The 18650-nt window shown below is 34.6% G+C and overlaps 1 protein-coding gene and 1 pseudogene across 1 annotated transcript in view; one reads left to right on the forward strand and one right to left on the reverse strand.

The window, feature by feature from the left end:
- The window catches only part of ZFPM2 (zinc finger protein, FOG family member 2), a 420267-nt gene that overhangs the window by 172759 nt on the left and 228858 nt on the right, over positions 1 to 18650 (reverse strand). The gene's annotated exons all lie outside the window — the stretch shown is intronic.
- Positions 9405 to 9506, forward strand: LOC112483717 (annotated as a pseudogene).

An 18650-nucleotide genomic window follows, 5' to 3' on the forward strand; every position in this document is an offset into this window, starting at 1 on the left:
TAATTTTTATTACTGTGAGGCTAAAGCCTGTTCCAGATAATTTGGAAATTTCAGGGGAGTTGTGATAGGGCTGATGGTGCAGCCCTGGCTGACTTGAGAAAGGAGCTAACCGGTAATAGCCTCCATGGCTGTGCTGATTAAATGTTGCCATAGATGAAAGGCCTGCCATTGCCGCAATAAATTAACCAATCACACAAATCCCAAGTCAGTGCTAATCCTTCCTTGATACTCTGATCCTCTGATCAGCTCAAGGAGGTAAAGAAACTGGCTTGCGACGCTTGGTGCTCTAACCCCTGGATTTCATGTACACAAGGAGCTAATGATATCTTGCTGACCAGTTCAATAGGATGAACTTCTCTCACAACCCTTAGGGAACACCTCGGCCTTCTTAAAAAAAAAAAAAAAAAAAAAAAAAAAAAGAAAAGAAAGAAAAAAAATTGACAAGCGGATGGGTTTTGTGTTTTACTAGGCAACTGCAGGCAAACTCTCCAGCACTTGTTAACTAAAATAATCATGAAGCCAGGACCAAAGTGGGACATGTTCTGTGTCACTTAGGTATAGATAATGAATCACAAAAGGTCAAGGATCAAACAGAAGCGGGAACAGTAAAGAAAGCCAATGGGGGGAGAATGGCATTTCAAGACAGCCATGTGGTCTTTTTTATTTTGTCTTTCGTTCAATTTTGAAGCAGCACTCCATTGATATTCTGGATTTTTTCATGGCTGTACATTTTGGATTTCTGCTAAATTCTGTTAGAGATACGATGTTGCGTAGCACTCCGCTCGTGTGATCAGAATCTGATTTAGGAACAGACTCATTTAATCAATTAGCAGAAGGTCTGGCCACATGCAGTGTCTTCCTGTTAATTACGTGAATGCTGCCTTTGCAACAGAGTTCCCGAAATTGAGTCTGTGCAGGATGCATCAGCGGACTTCATAATTGGGGAAAGTTTTTTGTACATAGTAATTGGTTGCTAGAAGTAAGAAGGCTCTAGGGTTTTCCTCCAGGGTTTCACACATAAAGAGTTTTTTAAAAGGACTTCATTATCTTTCTTGGTCAGTCCCAAGAAATTAAAACCAATTCTTTTATAAGGCAGATGTAGAAACAAGGAGGAGAATGTAGAAAATCAGCATTTTGGAAATAAAACTGGAGTTTATTTAATACGAGGGAAGACACTTTTGTGAACATATATTAATTATTTTATAATTGAAGGGAGATGAAGGGAAGAATTGATCCGTTTTCCAAAAGTCAATTTAAAAAATCTACCTGGTCGGTAAAATTTAATCACATTTATACAACTTGATGAAGCAAAGCTAAACAGACCATGGTTACAACTTGGCAAGTGGATATTTTCAGTTGAAAATTTGCTCTTTGTGATAGATAAAAAGCCCTTTATAAAAATAACAGCAATCATTCAGATCAATTCTCTCCTTATAAAATTTCCGTGGGTTTTAACCATCTTGTCATTCACCTCTTTTTTATTTACATGATGATCGTGTGTGGGTAGCACAGCTCTCGCAAGTGACCTTCCCAAAGGCAGTCCTTCCCACTGCTGGACTCAGAGTGAGCGAGTCTGGTTGTAAGGAGCAGATCTCATGGGAATTAATTAGTCAGAACACGAGAAGAACACAGCTTACTCCCTGCAAGGCATTCTGGGCCAACATTGCAGAATAATACAGCCATTTCTGACCAAAAAGAAGCAAAAAAAAAAAAAAAAAAAAAAAAGACCTTTTTTCCTTAAAATAACAGATGTTACAACAGTCCAGAGAGGTACTAAAGTAAGTTTTATGCAGCAGAACAATGGGGCTGGAAAGAACTTAAATAACGATCCTCTGTAGAATTTAATCCTTTGGAGTTCTCATGTGATGCCTCATACCTGCAATATCTACTCAAATTTAATATTTATCCTCATTAATAGTCTTATATAATGCACTTGTAGTGCACTAGTACTATTAGGAATTTGATTCACTATGATTCCCAAATGAAAGACACTATTCATGGGAAAAATTAAATAAGAGACCATTTAAAATATGCTGTAATATATAGAGATTTTCTTACTAACTTAGGATAAGGATAACTCATAATATTATGCTATCCTTTTATTATTAAATTAAAATGGGTTGATACCACCATGATTATTATTAGAATATATATCTGTTGAATAGGATGAAAAACAAGAAAGAAGTCAGAAATAGCTTAAATTTTTGAAAAAACTGCCTCTGTACTCTTCTCTTACCATTAATAAATGACTACGCTTTCATCTAGAATTAATGAGGATGTACATCGTGTGTTTATGAGAAAATCACACAGGTGAGAGGTTGTAAGTTTGTTCTCTTTTCCTCATTAACACACACGTACACACAAAGCCTTGTATACAAGTGTTTGAAATGCATCACGTCCATATCCAGTTTTAAATAAGTAGCACATTTTCAGCATTTGTCATTATTTTTACTCAAATTACATGTGTTTCTAAGATGATGAGACATACACATGGAAAACAGGACAGCATTTTTAAAACTTATGTTAACTCCTGCTAATTTAAAGGTTTATTCCTAATTTTCAGAGATATTAAACAGAGCCCAAGCACAACATGGCCCTAATATTCAACTTAAACGAAAAGTTTAGAATAATGCCCTTTTTTCACAGGTATCTGGTCCAGTTTTCACATATACTGGGTAATGGTAAGGATGCAGCTATTCGGTGTACCAAAGACGAGTCTCGGGTAATTAAAGCACAAATATATGTGCCTGAAAAATAGAAATATTTCAAGGCACAATTTGAATTGTACTTTCTAAAGAACAACAGCTTTAACTAAACTTCTGGAGTAGACAAACAAGAAGCAGTGAACAGTGTACATCTGTTCCTTTCCTGAGAATCAAATGCTCAAAATTACTGTAGATACTATCTTGCTTAATTGAGGTTTTAGAGATATAGAGTCTCAGGCCCTCTCTCCCCAGTTGCTTTTACTACTCAGGAAACTCAGTATCTCAGTCTCTCTCTCTCTCTCTCTCTCTCTCTCTCTCTCTCTCTCTCTCTCTCTCTCTCTCTCTCTCTTTTTTCTCACACACACACACACACACAGAAAGAAAAAGAGAGAGAGAGAGAAGATAAAAATTCGATACACAGATACCTCCTCCTCTAACACAAGTTGCTTTATACGATGACTAGAGAGCAGGTAAATTCTTATAGGAAATAAATTATTTAACTATCATGAGCTCTTTTCTAGAGAGAGAGAAGATAAAAATTCCATACACAGATACCTCCTCCTCTATCACAAGTTGCTTTATACGATGACTAGAGAACAGGTAAATTCTTATAGAAATAAATTATTTAACTATCATGAGCTCTTTTCTCACAGCGTTATGCAAAAGCAGCTTTGGATCTCAAATTACATTGAGAAACTTCCAGAAGCTTTTGGATTGATGCTAAACTTGCAAAGGTTTTCACAGGAAAAGTAGAATATCTTCTTTCCTTAGGACAGTTAGGGAGGGTACAAATCTCTTTGCAACTGGGATGATATCAATAAGGAAGATGTAACCTTCATTATAAACTGGGCTTTTTTCTTTTTTATTTTCTTTTTTTTTTTTAAGAAAACTGCAGAGGGTTAAAGAAAAAGAGAATGAAAGGAAACCCCTTTCCTCTTCTGATTATTCTCATCTGTTTTGTTATCTCCCTTCTTTTAGTGATTTCTCTTCATTCATTTTTATTCCTTTTAATCTGACTACACTAGGCATCTAATGATCGAGGATTCAAACACATTTCGCTCATGCAATTTACAAGCTGCTCTTCTGTTCTAATATGCATGCCACTATTTGCCATAAGTGTTAACAGAATACACAGCATTAGTATCTACCAAATACCAAAACACTTCACCTATTTTGGTCATTTTGATTACACAACTGGTCATCTCTTTTTTTTTGTTGTTTTTTCTTTCAGACAAAAATAAGGGTATTAGCTAATTTTGTGCACTTTGCTTCCCTCCTGACTTAGTTCAGGTTGTTTTAAAATACAGATAGATTCTGGATGATGTTAGAAACCAATTACAGGATATTAGTGAATGTTATACAGTTTTCTTTCAGGTTTTAATCATGAAGAATTCATAGATTACAAGGCTGTAAGTAAAAAGTTATGGCTAAAGCCAATAAAAGAGATGGTGACTAAAACATGTTGGCCAAAAAAAAAAAAAAAATCACAATATTTAATGTTCTTTAGCCTATAGCCATTGAATAGAAATAAAATCCAGACTTCTTGTCTTGGCATGAACAGTTTCTCATTACCTGGACACTAACCCTGCTTTTGACCTTATTATTAGCCACACCTCACACCAAATTGCTTGCATTTCCCCTAAAACACTTATTTGTTTTATGCCTTCATGTCTTTGTCTATGCTGTTGCTTCTCCCTGGAATTTATATTCCCAATTTATTTGCTGAGTAAATGCATACTTTTTTTTTTTTTTCCCCTGAAAATCACCTCGAGACACCTTCCTTGGGCATTTGAGACATTTAAATGTTTCCCCTACATAGGCTTGGTGGAGAATTATTGTTTCATGGCTGGCTAGCATCTGGTACAGCTCCATTTGATAATAGCTCTCTCTTTTTAGGTAATTCTTTCATTGTACACACACGCACTGGAATATTAATCTAGGGGCCCTTACCTCCCTAGCCAAATAGCAGAGGTGTGACCCAGGCTACATTGAAAGGACACTCCCTTCCTGGACCTAAATCCTGAACAAAGAAAGAAAAAGACCAAAACTTGTTGGTGCTCACTGCTTCCGATGAAAGTGCCTGGATATAACTGTAAAATGGTTCCTAACTATTAGACACCTCACACCCTCGAACTGTCTTGAGTCTTTCCATTCCTAAACCTGGTTCTCTGACCTCCCACTGGTTCTATGAACACCCCCATATCTCTCCCATAAATTCTGTTTCTGCTTAAATTAGCCAGAGGTTGTGTTTATTGCTTGCATTTTTTTAAGAAACAATTACGCATATCTCCATCAGAAATCATCTTACTATGCTATAATTGTATATTTACATATTTGCTTCTCTCATAGAATGAGATCCTTGAAGGAAGAGACTAGATCTTAATCACTTATATATCCTCAGCTGCTTGCGTAGTGCCCAGCTCATACAGGAATTCAAAAAAGTGTTTGTTGAATCAGTAAAAGACCTAATGAATGAATCATGATTTATATGAGTGATGAAGAGGGGCATTATCAGAATGGTACTATAGGGAGGTTGTAGAAAAATTAAAGTAGTGAAGAACTGTTAAGTCAGACTTGAGTTCAAATCTAGGATTTGCACTTACTAGCTGAGTGCTTTTGGAGGAGTAACTGAAACCTCTGTTTCATGATCTATAAAATAGAAAAATTAGATCAGCTTCACAGAGTTACAGAAATGCGATTAACAAAACCCTGGCACTAAAAATATTAACTATTAATATTTAGGTTATTAATAAAATAAGTTATTGTAAGAACTGTGAGCTTTTATAATTTAAAGTTGAGTGATTTAAAGTAAATACTTAATAAATTTTAAAAGTCATTTTAAAAATGCTACCATACTAAACAATACTTCAGTCTTTATTTTAGAAGGTATGATCAAATTAAAATTGACCCCAGACCCTTCTGGGATAAAGACTCTTCTAGATATTAATTTTTTGAGGTACTGGCATAATACTCTTCCTAAACACGAGATGTCGACCACATAGCTCCTGTCCTGAAATCAGGTAAGGTGAGCGGAAGTCAGGGCCCCATATAAAATGAGATGGACTGCTTTAAAAGGAATAACCCAGGCATTTTAGCTTAGAGATGTCTTTAAAGATCTTACTGCATTCTTTGTCAACGAACAAGATAATCAAAATTTAAAGTTTTTACCACAATAACCCTGGGTCCCCTGGAGAATATTCAGTGAAATATGAGAGTGGTTTTAATACCTAGACGCCCAGCTGCATCACAGTAAGGTCAGCCGGGGAGCAGTGCTGAGACTCGAGGCCATAATGACTCCATATGGAGCCGGGAAGCAGAGGAGGTAATAAACTTTCCCACGATGATTTCTTTGCTCCTTGCAGGACTAATGTAGACTGACAGTCACACATCTTTCTTTCAAGGGATTTTTTTTTACTTGGAGAATCACAATTTTTTTTTTTTGCCAACAATGATTAAGATCTACAAATTCAAGGAAAACACTGACCAACCTAAGGAAGCTGTGTGTTTGAGAGTGTTGGGGGGGTGCACAGGTATATTTAATGTTTTAATGTAACTTATAGGAAGTCTGTACCCCTTGATTTGTGCACAAAGATATTTTCCTTTTTTTTTAATTTTTTCTTGGAATGGAATACTCACTGAAGAGAAACTGGCATTAGCTTCCATGGTAATAAGATGACTCTAAATGAGGCATCTGAGGACAGAAACATTAGAAATTGGGGACAGCTGCGGACAGCAGATTTGGGACACTAGTATCATGTATGTAACAAATCTTTATTAATAAGTACATTAAATCCCATATTTTTCATTTATAACTGCTGCATAATTTCCTGTTAACACTTCATGTAAATTCCAGATAAGGTAATAATTTTTTTTTTTCAGAATTCTATTTCTGTTTCATTATATGTTCTATACTCTGCCCCACAGGTCAGTTGCATGATTGAAGTATTATGCCTCATTAAAATTCCACTAGTTAAAACATGGAGACGGAATTTTGGTAATTCTTTTCTCCATTACTAGAATTAACCATTCCAATACATTCCTGGGCTCCCTGAACCTCATAATTTATGAGTACACATACACTCACATCTACACCATTAACAAGTTCTTAAATACACACACATATAAGAAGCATATGTAACACAGATATGTGCTGGTCAAGGGGTCTCGATGTCCTAAACAGAAAGCTCTTATCTTTCTTTTGCTCCAGTGGCTGAAAATCCTTGCCCCACCACCTCCCAGTTCAGTATTTCTAGCTAGCAGCTGCTATCAGAAACCTAAATAACAAAAATATGCAAACTTGCACACTAATTCCCTTTGGAGATAGATCTTGGCTGCAGCCCTGTCATAAATCAGAGAATTTCGATATGAAATGAGGCAAGCAGCTCTAATCATTTCTGCATTTCAAATTGGATCACTGGCTCAATCACTGGGCTTTTTTAAACTGCTTGCCTAAGAGCAAATGTGAGGCGGGAGATAATTCTGAAGACATCTCTTCTTTTGTGGCCGTAGAACTCTTTTAACTGTTTCAAGACTGAAGGCCACATTTCAGTGATAATAGCACAAATCTGCTGGGAGAGATATGGATCCTTCAAGACATCTTCCTCCTCTTTCAACTCACAGAATTCCATCAATATCTGCATATATTATATATATTAATATATGTGTGTGCATATGGGTTTTGTGTGTCTAAAAAAGAAAGTGAGAAAAAAGAAAAGGAAGAGAAACATCTGACATATATCCACAGTCTATTTCTCCTTAGGATTTCCTGTTTTTGACACAAGCCAAGTTTCGACTGCACTATCACATAGTTAACATTTTTAAACTGGGAAAATATATTTCAAATAAAATTAAATCGTATCAAAATTGTGAAAGACTTTGGGGTTTCAAGGATGGCCTGCCAATTTGTCCACCCTTCAACAGCCAAAGGAAAACTGGGAAAGTCGTTTCACCTTCCCAGATGATTTTTGAGTTCTTATTTGAATTCTTATTACGATTGCACTTTTATATTTTCACATCTCAGACGGCCCTTTAAAAACAATGTATCAAGAGGAAAAAAAGAAGGAAAAAAAAGCCTCCAAGGCAATTACTGAGAGTAAAGAATCCTCTTGACCTTTTGATATTTTTGCTTTGAGTCTCCCTTATTTCTTATCCAAATGATACTAAAGGCTTGTTGCACGTTTCCTGTGCTCACTACAGTGCTTTGAAATGGAATTTAACTCCATTTTTCTGAGGGTTTTTGTAATGCCTTGTAAGCCTAATAGTGATCTGATGAAATTTTAAAGCTAAGCTGCTTCTGTTTTGAGAAAAGAATAAAAATGTTTATCAAATTTTTCTTTTACACAGTTAACAAATAAAACAACTCTGTTTTCTGTGGTGTTTATTTTTCTGTTCTGTTTTCACCTTTTAATGGCTGACATTGTATTTTACTTCCAGAGCTCAGGATACCAAATTTACCGTTTCCTTGTTATTAATTTTGTAAAATAGGAGAGCACGATGACATGCTGATACAGGTGTTAGAGGACTTTCATAATATTACTTACGTACTTACTATGGCAACCTAATAAATGATGATATTACTGGGTATTTTATGTACAGCTTTATAAATTATATCTCTACTCTGCAACATGAATATGTCTATTTTTTACTGCATACTTTCAGATTCATTAAGATAATTCGATTTCTGAAGCTTATCAAATAATATGAAAATCAAAAGCCTTTAAATAAAATTCGTATAATGTGAAATTTTAGCATTTATCTGATTTTTTATTTTTCTTTCATACAAGCTTAAAATAGCACTAGAAACTAAAGACATTAGCATTTTTCCAATGTGTTAGTTAAAAGCAATATTTACAGTACTAACTTTATAAGTTCCATAGTTGTAAGAATGAAGAAGTGTTATATTTTAAAAGAACTATTAAACCATATGTTTAATACACAACTTTTGTGACTTAAAAAAACTATCATGAATAAAAATACTTAAGTAATACAACATATAAAGCAAAATCACTTATTAACATTTAGGTATCACTTGGCTTTTGGTTTTCCTTTTATTTTATTTTATTTTCAAATAATTAAACAAGGAGAACCACGAGGTTCTAAAAGGTCACAAAAATTTAATCTCATGAATATATAAAATTTATTGTTTACAATTTGGTTGGTAGCCTCCACAGAAAAGAAAAACATCAGAATCAGCTCACTGATTCATAACCTATATTTACTTTTTTCTTAATCTGAGAACATTCAGCTAAGGCTCTGAGCTTTAGCGGGGAGTTAAGTCTGAAAACTGAAGCTATTTTAAGAGAACAGGGGTGGTTGTTACCCCACTAACTTATCTACCCACAACTGATAAATACTTATAATAACCTTGCATTATCCCTCTAATCCCTCCTATTTTTATTTTCCTGGATAGGTCCCAAACGACTAATACTATAGCAGAACTACACCCTTTCAAGTCTGATATGCTTATTCTTAAAGTGCACCATGTGTCCTGTGTAAAGTGATTGAGTAGGTGTTGGTAAAAAGTTAGCTACACTTCCATTTATTCCGTGCATATGCTCACATGTACGTATATGTACACACACACTTTTTCTTAAATTGTTACATGAATTTCAATCTACCATAAGAGAAGCTGCCTACATCCATGTCCATTATGGAGGCCTCTAAAAGTTATAGATACAAAAGTTTCCCCTCTGTCTACAGCCATGCTACCCTGAACAAGCCCGATCCCAGCTGATCTCGGAAGCTAAGCAGGTTTGGGCCTGGTCAGTACTTGGATGGGAGACCACCTAGGAAGACCAGGTGAAAAAAAAAAAAAAAAGGGATTGTAAGCTGACAAGGTCCTTGCAATATGTGAGGTCAACCAAGGGTTGCCTTGCCTAAATTAATTAATTAATTAATTAATTGATTAATTTAAAAAAATGTCTCTCTTCTTCGAATCAAATTCTTAACTCGAAAACACCTTCTGTTGTATCTATGGCCTGCACACATTTCTCATGCCTTGAAGTAAACCGATATAGCATCCTAAGTAAGAATGAAATGCACAGGCATTTTTAGTATATGTGTGGCTCAAAACATATACTTTTAAGAGGCATTGAAAAATAGGTAATAAATGGAATGAACACAGGTTGTCTGCTAGATGATGCTTAGGCATCTCGACTTATTATCCTGCACAGATCTCCCATCTGCGACAGAAGACAGGACCACGACTTGGTCTTGACACACCATGGTGACATCACTGGAAGCTGAATTAAAATTTAGCTCTTCGGAGACAAAAAATACTCCCTCGCTAACAGTGCCAAAACTGAAGTACACAGCAAAAGTGAATGTTGGGGCATCAGACTAGCTCAAGAGAAAAACCAAGGCCAAGTAATAAAAGGAGGGAGAAGAGAGCCACTCGGAAGCTAATTCAAAAAGGAAAGGGGAAGATAGCAGAGTTAAAAACATAATAATCAGAAGATGAGTTGAACTGCCAAAAATGAGAAGAATATGAATGGCAGAGTGGAAAAAGTAGGAAAGAATAAAGCAGGTAATGTGATTTTGAGGTGAAAACACACAACTAAGCTAATAATAGAAATAACAAGGTCAAATACAGGTGATTTAGACAACAAAAAAAGCCATATTTATATTAATCTAAATATATCACAAACATTTCGAACATTATGCCTGTTTTAAATTCAAATTTCTATATTAAACAAATCCCTAGGTTTTCTTAATTTTACGTTTTTGTAAGAGTTGTTGGCAAAGTAGCTGTAATTGTTTGCAAAAGTTATTTTTCTGATTATAATAAAACACCACCATATGGCTAGCAGGTATTGCCAAGGTAGTCTCTTTGTTGAAGCTTAAGAGAAGTACTGCTGTACTCATTTAACAACATTTGGATGATATGACGAAATTTGGGATTGTCATTTTTAATACACTGATTCTGACAGTTATTCAAACCATGATCAAGTGATAGTCTAACTTACTGGTACAAAAAAGTCCTTACATAAACATTGACCAAATAATAGGACTAGAGGTCAGTCCATGAAGTTTAGGTTCTAAGACCTGCTAGGGTTTCTCTTAGCGTCTTCACTGAGCTTTTATCTTTCAGGTGACTCTCCAGGCTAACTGCTTTGTAACATGTTTTGAGTGACTAAAGGCTTTAAAACATAATGGAATGAGGAACTCTTACATTTCATTTAGCTGTGTATACTACGGATCAAGCATGTGTTCCGACTTCAGTCTGTGATCATGCTCTCAACAGGTCAATAAGGAGGGAGCCCCCAAGCCTACCCATTATCAGCTGTCACCTAAACTTGTCCCCTGACTGGCCTGACATACATCCTCACTCTAAGAATTTAGTAAAGACTATCTTAAATGGCATCCTGCCTGTGCAAAGGCAATGTGGTTAATCTTTGACAAAAGAGTATTCACATGTCAACAAAACAAATGCCTAATGGAAGGCCCTACTACAAAAGAATAAAGTAGCCCGTTCAAGCTGCCAATAAAAAAGAAATTTAGAAAAGATTAAAAGTTTGATTCCAGCATCATCATTTCCATTGAGACTGAAGTCTAACTCAACACCCAGTGCCCCTCCAGCAGCCCCAAAGTGAAGTTACACCAGACCCCAAAAGATCAACAATGGAGAGTTATGGAATGACATGCTTTCTACCTGGAGGAAGGGAGAAGGGAAATCAAAACACTCTCTTTTATTTTGATGTGAGATTTTCACATAAAACGTGCTTTAAAAACTAGTGTGGAAAACATGACTGAAAGAAGAAAAATACTTTTTCTCTTCCAATCACTCTATTTCTTCTACATTTACCATAAGCATCCTCTCTTTTCCATACAAAGGGAGTATTCTCAGGGGTTCATGGATTTTACCACACCAGAAGCTGAGGTGGCTATCTCAAGAGAATTCATGTCTCTGTCCTTTATAAGTAAGCAAATTAATCCTTAGATCAAACATTACCTAACGTATTTTTAATTCAATTCTTCTCTTCCTTATATAGGTTAGATAATGTTTATTTTTTAAATCCAACCAATATTTCAGTTTCCTCTAAATGCATATATTATTACCAAATATAATATCTTAATAGCCAGTAAAATGAACAAAAAGATCAATAATAATAACTTTAAAAAAAACTGCATAGATTTTCTTTGATTTTTTTCTGTGGTAGTCTTATGTTTTCATAATCCACACTACCAATCTCTTAAAATATTCTATTCCGATGGTTCTCAACTGGGGGCAATTTTGCCACCCAAGGGATATTTGGCAATGTCTGGAGACATTTTTGATTGTAATGACCAGAGGGCATGCTCCTGGTATCTAGTAGATGGAATCCATGGATGCTGCTAAATATCCTACAATGCACAAGACAGCTCCCACACCGAAGAATTATCTGGTCCAAAATGCCAACAGTGTCAACATTGAAAAACACTTTTTAATCCATATTGCTAATCTATTCTTTCTGGTTTATAATTTATAACCAGAAATAGTTTCATTGTTCTAAATGTGAAGTAGTTCCATGGTTATTTGTGCTTTATGGAAATGTTCTACGTGGAAACCTGAAGAGACCTGTCAGCTATTTCATTTTGGGTTATGCTGTACCTGCCAGGACTCTTACAAGGTAAGGGCAGTCAGCATTTCATGATATGTCATTTTTTCCCCTCAATTTTAACCCAGAAAAAAAAAAAAAAGTATTTTGCATGCATTCTCATGAAGAAGGCATTTTGATTATTCTTACATTGAATTTAACACAGTAAAATGTCCACAGCTCTGAGTTTGAAATAAAAGGTAGTTCTTTTTTATAGTGATAGCGGTCCTTTATTTTAGTACTGGACACACTCTCTTCACTTTGATCCCATATATGTGCCATTCATCTCTAAGAGCTTTCACCTCCATACACAATCCTCAAAACAATTTATCTGTTCCGATTAAGCCTTTAAGTAGACTGTAAACTCCCTGAGGGCAGGGATATTTTCCTGGTTTTTCTGTCTGCTCAAAACATAAAATATTGTGGCCTTTATAAAGGACAATTAATTTAGACAATAAGGTCAAAAAATTTTAAATATGTGTTGATATTGGCTCATTTGCATTAAAGACATTCAGCAACTTCCAGAGAAGCATACATTTCTCTAAAAAACAGGAAGTGGTCGAAAAAAGCAAGTGGCGGAGGATTATTTCTAGTGTGGATCTCTTTTGACAATGTTTAGGAGAGGTACTAATGGTTAATCAAAACAAAACAGAAAAGTGCCTGGGAACAATCTTTGGTACAGTTTGAAGCAAACTAAGCTGATGATTTAGAATCTCACTGAAATATTTTTAAACTGACTAAAGAGTCAATTCATCTTACTGGACAACTCAACGTGCTTGAAGTTTACCATGTTCTCTTTATGCCTATATACCTTTGCACATCAATTATGTTCTACATCTTCTGCCACCCTCAACATACCCACACGTGTGCATGTGCATACACACACACACATGCTCACACACCAACCACTCCAAACGCACAAATAATCTTAAACTAATTATTCTTATTTGTTCTATAGGCCTCCTTTTATATATCGCTTCTATTTTTTATCCCCAAATATATGTTAGGTATTCTTCTAGCATACTTTATTTCTTCCTTTAGCACTTATAATAGTATTGTTAATTATCTGCTATACAGTGGTTGTCCATTGGTCTGTATGTCCTACTAGGATAAAATCTCTAGGATAACACGATCAACGTCTATTTCGAGTACACTGAAATATCTTCAGTGCCTAGGACCACACTTGGAACCTCTTTAGCGAATAATAAATGTTTGTTAAATTAACAAATAGATCAATGAAATAAATATAGTCACTTTTTATGCATTCATTCCTACTCAGAATACAAATATGAGTTGACTCAGATAAAACAGTTAAGTATTTAAAACAAATAATAAGTCAGGGTTGAAGTGATTTGGGGATCTAGATCCTTAGAGAAGAAATTAGAAATCACTAAGAGCTGATACCAACGGAAGGAAAAAATGGAAGGAAAAAAACCCTCAAACCACAGACTATAAAGATTTATACACTACTATTCACTACAGCTGTTTCGTGCTTCCTTCTTTAAGAAACATCATATTCTTGTCATCATATGCCTAGTATGGAAATCTCTCCCCTCAAAAAAAAAAAAAAATGTTTTTACAGCCATGTGCCCACCCCTTATCATAACTGATGTCCTACCTTTAAAGACAGAAACAGAGTTATGGATAACAGTTTTGTTATCTAACATGGTGTTTGCATTTAACTGATCATCCCAACTCTAGTGGGGAGATACAGACTGCTGTCAGATATCTAGTATTTTTCAAGACATAGTCCAGACTAGTTTCCCTGGTGCTTTATCGGGAGGTTTTATCAGGCCTCCCGATGATAAGGGTTGCTACTATTTGCCAAGTTGGAATTTTTGTAAAATTCCTTAATTTTCTGTTGTTAATCCATCAAACACAAGCACATGAAAACTTATCTTATTCCACAAGAAGAAATGATTGTTGGACTGAGAAGTACTAGATGGAGGGTTGGGAGCAATGGGGTTGTGTTTAGTTTACTTAACTCTATCAAAACCAGGCTACTTTCTGTTTTTGACACCAGAGAAAAAAGAAATCTCTGCACAGTACTAAACACTCTTTGCCTTTTTCTTGGAATATTCGAATCCAGAATTATTTGAAGGAAGTAATTTGCTTTTATTAAAATGTGTTTTCTCTTGTTATTGTTAGAATATATATGATAATATATATTCTCTTGAGGATATAGAGGCATAATTTTAGAAAATTTAGAAAAAAATATAAAGTAAAAATTTTTTAAAGAGAATTAATAATTCTGTGCTTCCAAAATTAACCTTAGAAACATTTATAGTAATATCTATATCTGTAATATATAATAATTATATTATTTCAGTTCCAAGTTATTTCAGTTCCAACTGCACTCAAACAGTACTGTAATTTAGAATTTCTAATATTTAAAGATAATAATTTTTCATTTGTAAAATCATTTGTTTCAGTTGTCAACAAAAGGATAAAATATAATTCAGTCCCTTTTCAAACATTTAACACTAAACAAAAAAAAAGAAAAAGAAATATGATAAAAATACATTTTACTTCATGAGGAATTTTAGAAATGAAGCAGAAAATTTTTTGTTTAACCTATTGACTTCTAATAAACATTTTAGGTATTGCAAATAATCTTTTCTTATAAGGTTTTATCAATACAGTAGTCTTCAATAAGGCTACTTCATGATATCTTTACTAAAATGGATGGACAATGAGTGATGAATTGATAGGTTGTACAGGTTCAGAATGCCATGCTCTTAATTCAACTTCAGTGGAATACTCCTCTCAATTACTTCAGCGCCTTTTCTCCAAACTAGCACTTCTGCCCATATGTTTATTCTCCAACCCTCTGGGAAATCACCTTTCATCAAAAGAAGTGTGCTAATCTTCCACAGATTCGCTGCCATTGGCACCTCCAGCCCCCTTACTGCTGCTCCCATCTGAGTATTCAGGAAAAAAGCTTTTAGGACTCTCAACAATACAGAAAGGAAAAAATTCCCTTTCCTGTGCTGGCAGATGAAAGAGCTTAGTCTCAAAAGCCACTTGCACAGATTTCAGGAATCATAAAACGCACGGAACCAAGAAAGACATCCTCTAATATATTTTTCAGAAACACGTTATAAATTTGTCGCTTATTATTTTCCTGTTAGTTTAACAAAATGGCTAAAAAATATTTTTTAAAAACTTACTTCCTTTTTCCAACGTTTATTATGCAACAATATTCCCCCAAATACAATGAAAAATATAATACATCTGTCTCTCGCTATGCATGGGGATCAGTTCTATGACTCCTGCAGATATCAAAATTCTCAGATGCTCAAGTCCCTTACATAAAATGATATAGTATTTCTATATAATCTACACAGATTCTCATTTTAAATCATCTCCATATTACTTATAACACCTAATAAAATGTAAAAGCTATGTAAATAGTTAATATACTATATTGTTTAGGGAATAATGACAAGGAAAAAAGTCTCTACACGCTCAGTACATACAACCACTGCAGGTCTAACTACACAGTGAACATCCACAACAACATAACTTTACTTTTCAAATATATTTCATTTGAGGTTGGTTGAATTCAGAGGGCCAACTCTATGCAATGTTTTTTCATACATGAGTATGTAATCAAATAATATGTGATCAATAAAAATAACCAAATCAAACATATAACCAAATATATAACCAAATAATAAACAAGTCTCATGAAGTTGGAAAATGATAAACATGGATACTCCATTCCATAGTTCACCAATTTCAAAAAAAAAAAAAATTGTGAATAAGCTCCAAACATGGATGGCAGTACCCAATAAGGATTAAAGAGCTTCAGCTTTATTAAGACCAAAGATGTCACATGGCTGATTCCTCACTTCATCTTTTGTATCTTAAGTTCTACTCAGCATAAATTTAAAGGGAAGCACCCCAATTTCTGATGTATATGCCCAAAAGAATTCCTTAATTACAAATCTATCAGATGTTGCTAACCGGAAACAGGAGGAACCCAGTCACGTTTGCTCTTCCCAGGCAGACAGATATCCACCTTAAAATCTGAAATCCATTACTGCCAAACATCTCTACTTTTCGGCATATTCACAGGTATACATTATAGCAGGGTCTCTCAACCTTGGCGATAGTGTCGGCATGGGCCAGATTTTCTTCGTTGTGGGAAGCTAACCTGTGCAGGATGTTTAGCAACAACTCTGGCTTCAGTCTACTAGAAAGCAGTATCATCACTCTCTTTCTTCTCCATTCAACTCCTCCACCCCCACCCAAGGATTGTGACAACCAGAATGTCTCCAGGCACTGTCAGATGTCCGTTAGAGGCAAAACTGACTCTGTTTGAGAACAACTGAATTAATTGCATTTCATTAACGAAGAGTTATGAAGATAATCTTTCCTTCTTTCCCAAATCATTTTCCTGACCTAAATCATTTTTAAAATATCATATAGTCTCATCAGAGTAGACTATCTAAAAGCTAATATATCCAGATGGGTTGGTCAGTAAAATTATGGTTTCCCCAAGACCTCATTCAGTGCTTTTGAGCATAAAGTAGTAGAAGGAACATTTGACAAGATAAAGTTGTACAATCTCATCAAACAAATGATCTCACTTCAACGTTCACACTAACTTTACTATTAAGCAAAAACAGGCACATTTTCAAATATTGATTCCAACTAATGTCTGATCCTAACAGGCATGATCTTATCAAGGCCCCACTATAATAGAAGGAGTGTCAGAGTTAAACAGAATAGTCTGGGATAAGATCACAATCTTACTCACAATGTTGTGATGGTATCAGAGAATGGGGATAGTATTCTAAGTAATTATCATTAATAGATCCTGGCACAAGAAAGAGCAGGCCAGACTGGGGACTAAAAAAATTTCAATGCGATAAAACAAGGTTGTTGAGAATCATAGTTTAAGGTACTAGGTGTTTTTGAAGTTATTTTCAAAGTTTAAAATACTAGATTTTAAGGGAATAGGAAAGTATAAGACGATTTTAGTACAATGAACATGTTAAGGGGGGAAATGCCCCTTTGTTATTGATACAGGTGCATTCATTTGTCTTTTTATCCATTACATCCATTCTGGTTATTTCTATGCTTTGATCGAATTAAAGTATTTATAAACAGGTTAGTTCTAGCTACTGAATGAAGTTAAATGCATTTGCTATTTGCAGTCTACCAGACATCAATCTGATAAATTAATCTCCATCACAGGAAATAAAAAAGGTTTGTTTTTATTCCTTAAGTCTTTGGCTTAGCTTCAGTATATTCTTACAGTACCATGTAAGACATCTTAATGCACAAACGGTTCAAAAGTAGCTTTTCGACTTTCAAATTTAAGATACATGAATTACACCGATTCATTCATTCTCTGTCCTCTATACCTGAGTACACAAAATCACGCAATTATCACTTCATTGTTTACTTCTCAGCATAGTAGGAAAGTACATGCAATCTACAAAAATGTCAGGATGCGTTTTCTTTTTTAACTCATTAATGAGAATTTAATAGACATAACTGGCATCTAGTAGGAGATTTTATTTTCTAAAAGTCTATTAAATAAATCCATTGCTGCTTACTGAGATTTTTTACATTTGTTACATTGAACTAAATAAATATTTGCATGAAAAAAAATACTAGTGATCATTAGCCCAAGAAATTAATAGAATACAAACGTTTTTGCTAGAAACATACTTTTTAACTCTGAATAGGTCACTACTCCCCTTTCTTTTATAAAATAAAGATAACAAGTACTTTTCTTAACAATATGACACATTTGAAGTTAAACAAACAATATGAGGGGATTAATTAGTAAATATGATCAAAAGGATGTTTCCCTTAGTGATTTTTTCACATATATTGAAAGCATGATTATGATTATCATAGCCCTGTTATTATCCTTATTCACACTCTGTCCAGATTTTTCTGGGAGGGGGAAAAGCCAAACTATATCTTAGTTTGTGTTTCTTTTCTCAAAGTGGGTGATTAATTATAGGTGCTGAAATCTTTTGGAGAATCACCAAGGATGAATGCATCACTGAAATCAGCAGTACGTACAGAACGTTAAGCACTACTAGTTGTTAACACAGTAAAGCAAAACAGAACATTCTACACTTTGTATCTTGTCTAAAAATAATGCAGTCATTGACCTTAACCTTATCAAACTGGTCTCATCATCAAGGTCAAATACGATAGTAAATAAATTCAGTTGGACATGAATATACCATATGTATTTATGTTACAAATAGATGTGTACCATGCATTTTTCTAGAAAAGGTGCTCACAAATGAAATTAATATTTTCTCAGTAAATAATTTTAATTTTGAAATAGTCTGAAATTTGGCAAAGACTTATGATACAAAGTATATTTACCTACTGT

The sequence above is a fragment of the Pteropus alecto genome, unplaced genomic scaffold, assembly GCF_000325575.1.
Source record: "Pteropus alecto unplaced genomic scaffold, ASM32557v1 scaffold164, whole genome shotgun sequence".
In the NCBI taxonomy this organism is placed as follows: Eukaryota; Metazoa; Chordata; class Mammalia; order Chiroptera; family Pteropodidae; genus Pteropus; species Pteropus alecto.